The following is a 6,221-nucleotide window of genomic DNA, read 5'->3' as shown; positions in this document are numbered from 1 at the left end:
GTCTGGAGTCCAATGATGTGGCGCACCGTGTAGGCAGGACCACCTCCGATCATCCGAGGAGGAGGGGGCAACAGAGGACTGAGGAGAACCGGCTTGAGGCAGGAGACATGAAGGTGGGGTGTACTCTTAGCGTAGCAGGCAACTTGAGTCGGACCACAACAGGATTAATGATTCTCTCCACCACAAACGGACCAATGACCTCTGTGACAGTTTCCTCGACTCAGTCCGTAGAGGAATGAGCTATCCCTGGTCAGAAACTCTAAGGAGGGCCTTCCTGGCCCGATGCCAGGTCCGGTGGCAACGACGAATGTGGGCTGGACAGAGGGAACCGAGAGATCCCTCTCCTGAGAAGGAAACAAGGGAGGTTGGTAACCGTACAGGCACTGGAAGGGCATACGTCCCAAGTGCATATTCAGATCCGCATTGCACATATCCTATCAGTTTGTTCGTTTTGGGGGCCCAAAAAGATAAAAAGAATGAAATGGCGGCGGGGTCGAGGGTTCCAGTATCTCGTGGATTGGGAAGGATATGGCCCAGAGGAGAGGAGTTGGATTCCTCGGCGTCAGATCCTTGATGCTGACCTGCTTCGTGACTTCTACCGCCTCCACCCTGGCGCTCCGGGTAGTCCGCCCGGTGGCGTTCGTCGGAGGGGGGGTACTGTCACGAATCCCGCTTCCTGAGTCTGTTTTTGCCTGTGTTCTGTCCTGGAGTGTTTTTCCGGTGTCCTGGAACGCACCCTGTCTGGTTGCCGGGCGACGTAGCTAGTTGGGAGATCTCTGATTACCCGCACCTGTATCCCATCAGCTATCTGCACACCTGGTCCTGATCATCACCCCTCCACTTCATAAGCTCTGACCTGACATCCATTCCCTGCCGGATCGTTAGCCATGAACATCATTCACCCGGAACACTCATCCCATCCCTACCTGGTCGTCGGTGACTTCAGTTACTTCCTTGGATCTGCTTACTCAATTCCATCAACTCACCTCCGCTGCCCGCTCCGCTACTTGGATTTTTCTATCACTACATTTAAACTTGTAAATAAATACTCACCTTCGTCTTACTCTCCTTGTCCTGGTCTGCTTCCGGGTTCTACTTTAGAGAATCGTGACAAGGACACATTTACATATTGTATATTTTATTGGATAGTAGCCGAAGCATGACAAATTAGGCTCCTTTGCTCAAGGGTGTGACTGCTAATACTGAGATTCAATATGACAACTATATAGCTATATATGAATCCAGCTCCCCAGTCACTGCTATGTCATTTCCTAAAATTAACACAATAATGCAAACAGATGTCAGGTTTCTTTCATTGCTCCTGCCTGGATACTCGGCTTCTACGTGACAGGAGACAAGAAGTGCTACGTACTCTCTCTCGTTCTTGATGTGCTAGATCAGGGGTCCCCAATTACATTCAGCCGTGGTCCGGRTTTTCCTTGAGTGGATGGTCGGGAGGGCGGAACATAGTTATAAATATTTTATACACTGCAAATTGAACGCAAACAGATATAGTATTTGACAAAAACAGAATAATTTCAAACATTGATTACATTGGGATACGATCACATATGCCTCTCTATTTATGCATTGGAATACTTCCGAACAGATTTCCTAAATTAAACGAAAATACAWTTTTWTTTTTTTTWAATTACTTGAGGGGCCAAATAAAATCACCCTTGGGCCAATTTTGCTGCCTATTGGGGAACAATGTTCACACAGAAAAACCCCTCAAAGTAAATTCTGGTGAGAAATGCTATCAGTGGGTTTAAGACAGGCTTCCTTTGCTACTGAAATTAATGAATTAGTTATAGTCTTTAAGCTGCTGTCGTATTTAGGAGCAAAGAGACAGTTCCTTGGCGAGTTTACCCTAGACTCTGCCTCTGCCTTGACTATCCGCAGTCTTTTAGGAAATCGCATGAGCACACATACACACACACACACACACGTCTGTTTTAGTATCCTTAACGCCAAATCCCTAACTCCTTACCCTAAACCTAACCACTAACCATAATTCTAACCCTAATCCTAATTGTATCCCTAACCATAAACCTAACCCCTTTGCTCTGCTCACCCTCTCCTCACCAGCAGCACTTCAGCAGAATCTTCAGAATTTTTTCAAGAGCTTTTCACTGAGGGCTCAAGGCTCCTGTCAAATGCAGCATGGGCAATCAAAGGGAGAACTTCCAACAGTAGTATCGGCTGAGGTTAAAATGTCCTATGCGTAGCCTGGAAACTGATGGCTGTGCAGAATGAATCTCTTGAGGAAATTAGATGATGAAAGCATGATATTGGCTCGACCAGTGGGGGAGAGAGGCACATTTTTCTTGCCCATCAACCGTTGTCATAGCATCAGGATCTCAGCGATAATTATGGTCCCTCCATTTTCCCCTATTTTCTATTCTTTCTTTTTTATAGGACACATCTTACAGCTTTATTGCACATGACAGGCTTGTCGTCATTAATATGTGCTGGTTTTAAGTATATCTTTGCTTTGGTGATGCTGCTAATCATCTACGGTTCCTCCTGAGACAACATTAGGTACTTTAACTGGGCAGCAACTACCTTAGCGAGCATGCTCACCCACCTTGCTTGTTCCTTGGTCCCAAAAGAGTGCCGTTCACCGAGATATCACAGTCACACCACTGTTATAGGTCTACTTGGGTGTTCCACAAGTAGACCTTGTGGTAGACCTAAAAGGAAAAGTGGATAGATTTATGAGGTTGTGACATTCATGTCTTAAAGAAAAAGCTTATTTCCCTGGATTTTGTACTTCATTTTACTTTGATGAAGATTTATTTACTTTGACTCTGTCTGCAACACCTATTTAAGAGGCATACTGTCAAGCCAATCCTTTATAGTAAGGTCTTTGAAGTGATTTTGTTATAATGTGATTATTGTACAGTACTGTATAGCCTAATCCACATCCCTAATAAAGGATGTATAGTTACAGGAGGCCTATATAAAGGTTTAAGTGCATCTATCTTTCTTTGACTAATCTTTTGAAGAGGTTGAGTACTGTATACATACTTATTTGATAGAGACCGACTGTTTTCCAGCATTGGATTTAGGCCTACTGTAGTAACAGGCTAGCCTGGGTACCAGTCTTTTTAGCTAACACTCCTTGCCACTCCTGTCATTTGCCAAAGAGACTGCAGGGTGGTGACCAAGAACACAATGGTCACTCTGACAGAGCTCTAGAGTTCCTCTGTGGAGATGGGAGAACCTTCCAGAAGGACAACCATCTCAGCAGCACTACACCGATCAGGCTTTTATGGTGGAGTGGCCAGACGGAAGCCACTCCTCAGTAAAAGGCACATGACAGCCCGCTTGGAGTTTTCCAAAAGGCACCTAAAGACTCTCAGACCATGAGAAAAAAATATTCTCTGGTCTGATGCAACCAAGATTGAACTCTTTAGCTTGATTGCCAAGCGTCACATCTGGAGGAAACCTGGCACCATCCCTACGGTGAAGCACGGTTGTAGCAACATCATGCTGTGGGGATATTTTTCAGTGGCAGGGACTGGGAGACTGGTAAGGATCGAGGGAAAGATGAACGGAGCAAAGTAAAGTGAGATCCTTGATGAAAGCCTGCTCCAGAGCGCTCAGGACCTCATACTGGGGCGAAGGTTCACCTTCCAACAGGACAATGACCCTAAGCACACAGCCAAGACAACGCAGTAGTAGTCTCTGAATTTCCTTGAGTGGCCCAGCGCAGAGCCCGGACTTGAACCTGATCAAACTTTTCTTGAGAGACCGGAAAATAGCTGTGCAGCGGTGCTCCCCATCCAACCTGACAGCTTGAGATGTCCTGCATAGAAGAATGAGAGAAACTCCACAAATACAGGTGCTCCAAGCTTGTAGCGTCTATATATACAGTGGGGAGAACAAGTATTTGATACACTGCCGATTTTGCAGGTTTTCCTACTTACAACGCATGTAGAGGTCTGTAATTTTTATCATAGGTACACTTCAACTGTGAGAGACGGAATCTAAAAGAAAAATCCAGAAAATCACATTGTATAATTTTTAAGTAATTAATTTGCATTGCATTAATTTGCAACTTTCAAAGTTCTTGAAATGTTCTGTGTTGACTGACCTTAATGTCTTAAGGTAATGATGGATTGTAATTTTTCTTTGCTTATTTGAGCTGTTCTTGCCATATGGACTTGGTCTTTTACCAAATGGGGCTATCTTCTGTATACCCCCCCACCTTGTCACAACACAACTGATTGGCTCAAACGCATTAAAGAAGGAAAGAAATTCCACAAATTAACTTTTTAGAAGGCACACCTGTTAACTGAAATGCATTCCAGGTGACTACCTCACTACCGCTGGTTGAGAGAATTCCAAGAGTGTGCAAAGCTTTCATCAAGGAAAAGTTGGCTATTTGAAGAATCTCTTGGCATTCCCTCAACCTACTTCATGAGGTAGTCACCTGGAATGCACCTCAACCCAATTGAGATTTGTTTAACACTTTTTTGGTTACTACATGATTCCATATGTGTTATTTCATAGTTGTGATGACTTCACTATTATTCTCCAATGTAGAAAATAGTAAAAATAAAGAAAAACCCTTGAATGAGTAGGTGTTATAAAACTGTTGACCGGTAGTGTATATACAGTGTATTTGCATAAACATTGTGATTGGATGATAGGTTATCGAATCAGGATCACATACTCTGATATCCTAGAACTCATTAATGATAGAATGTTATTTGAAGATTGCCGGAAGGCCAGTCTATTTCGCAATGACAAGGAGAGGCAAGGAGTATAATTTTAGCTAAAGGTACACAGGCTACCCAGTATCAAGCTACGTATTGGAAAACGMTTAGACTGCTTGTTATTTATGTTTCACTTCCTGAATTATTTACTCACATTTGCTTTCGTGSAATCAGAGCTAGGAAAACCACAGTGACAGTGTGGGCCTGAAAGAAAAGAAAGAAAAAAAAATTGAAAAATGTTGTTTGTATGTATGTGCTGGGCTTCATGGATTGTTTATTTGTATGTGTTGGGCTTTAGCTGAGATTATTCTTTACGAAGTCAAGCGTATTTGTCCTGGCTTCAATTGTTCCTTGCCTAGCATTAATTCTTGCTGTCTATAATTCAAACCTTTTAACTTCTAATAGTAACTGTATCTACTGGCAAATTGGGAGAGAGTGGGGCGATTGCCCTCTAAGGGCCAACATCTTTTTTTTGCAGCAGTTATGCCTGCCAGCAGTAATCATCTCTGATTGATTGAGAGATTTAAGAAGCTATCATCGTTAATTAACTTTGTAGATGCAACGCATTGAATATTTACATTTGCACTTCGTAATGAATTTTGTTACTTTGTCCCGTAAGCATTTTAGCTGCAGGGCACTTCCACATCATATGAAGGAATGTGCCCATCTGATTTAGGGGACAGAGTGAACAGTTGGGAGTTTGGGCCAATTTCATCCTAAACTTTTCCTTGGTTTTACAGTCTGTTAACAAAACAAAGTTGATGGTTCGGTTTACGGGATGCCAAGGTTATATTTTTCCATATTTTGTTCCAGTTAAAGGGTTGTTCAGATTCACTTAGTTCTGTGGCCCATACTTTTTTAATGGCTAGCTCAGAATATGAGCTTTCCAAAAGTTGTTTATATATTATAGAGCTCAGTCCTTTTGGGAGCCCAGATAATTTATTTATAAATACCAACACTGGATGGTTTGGTAGTTGGGTTTCCCAAGGGAATCCATATGCCAGCATAGCTGACCTAAGTTGTAAATATAGAAAAAAGAAGTTGCCTGTTAATGTGTATGTGTCTTTCAAATCTTAGAATGTTCTCAAACCGTTACTGTCCATGATATCGGCATGGGTAAGGATTCCAAATTTGGACCACTGGGGGGATGGAAAAGGCTGCCCTCCAGATCGCAAGGCATGCCATTTTGATTCCCAGTTACATTGTTTTTCAATTTTGCACCACATAAAAATTGTGTGAGCAATAACAGGACCAAAGTGTAGTTTACATTGTTTCAGGGATATACAGTATCAGTGTAGACCATCTCTTCCAGGGGAATAAGATACACCATTTTTATCTCTATACTCAGCCATAGAGTGGAAGAATCATGTCTAAAGCAAATTAGGATGGGACAAAATGCTAGTTCCTGGAAATACAATTTAAAGTTTGGTACAAATAGTCCTCCTACATCTCTCCCTCATTGTAAGTTTGTTAATTTTATCCAGGGTCGCTTACCTT

The 6,221-nt window shown here is 42.6% G+C and overlaps 1 protein-coding gene across 1 annotated transcript in view; it reads left to right on the top strand.

Annotated features, from left to right (window-relative positions):
* The window catches only part of hydin (HYDIN axonemal central pair apparatus protein), a 73,975-nt gene that overhangs the window by 17,167 nt on the left and 50,587 nt on the right, over positions 1-6,221 (top strand). The gene's annotated exons all lie outside the window — the stretch shown is intronic.

The sequence above is a fragment of the Salvelinus sp. IW2-2015 genome, linkage group LG26 (assembly GCF_002910315.2).
Source record: "Salvelinus sp. IW2-2015 linkage group LG26, ASM291031v2, whole genome shotgun sequence".
Classification (NCBI taxonomy): domain Eukaryota; kingdom Metazoa; phylum Chordata; class Actinopteri; order Salmoniformes; family Salmonidae; genus Salvelinus; species Salvelinus sp. IW2-2015.
This window is presented reverse-complemented; position numbering and strand designations above follow the sequence as displayed.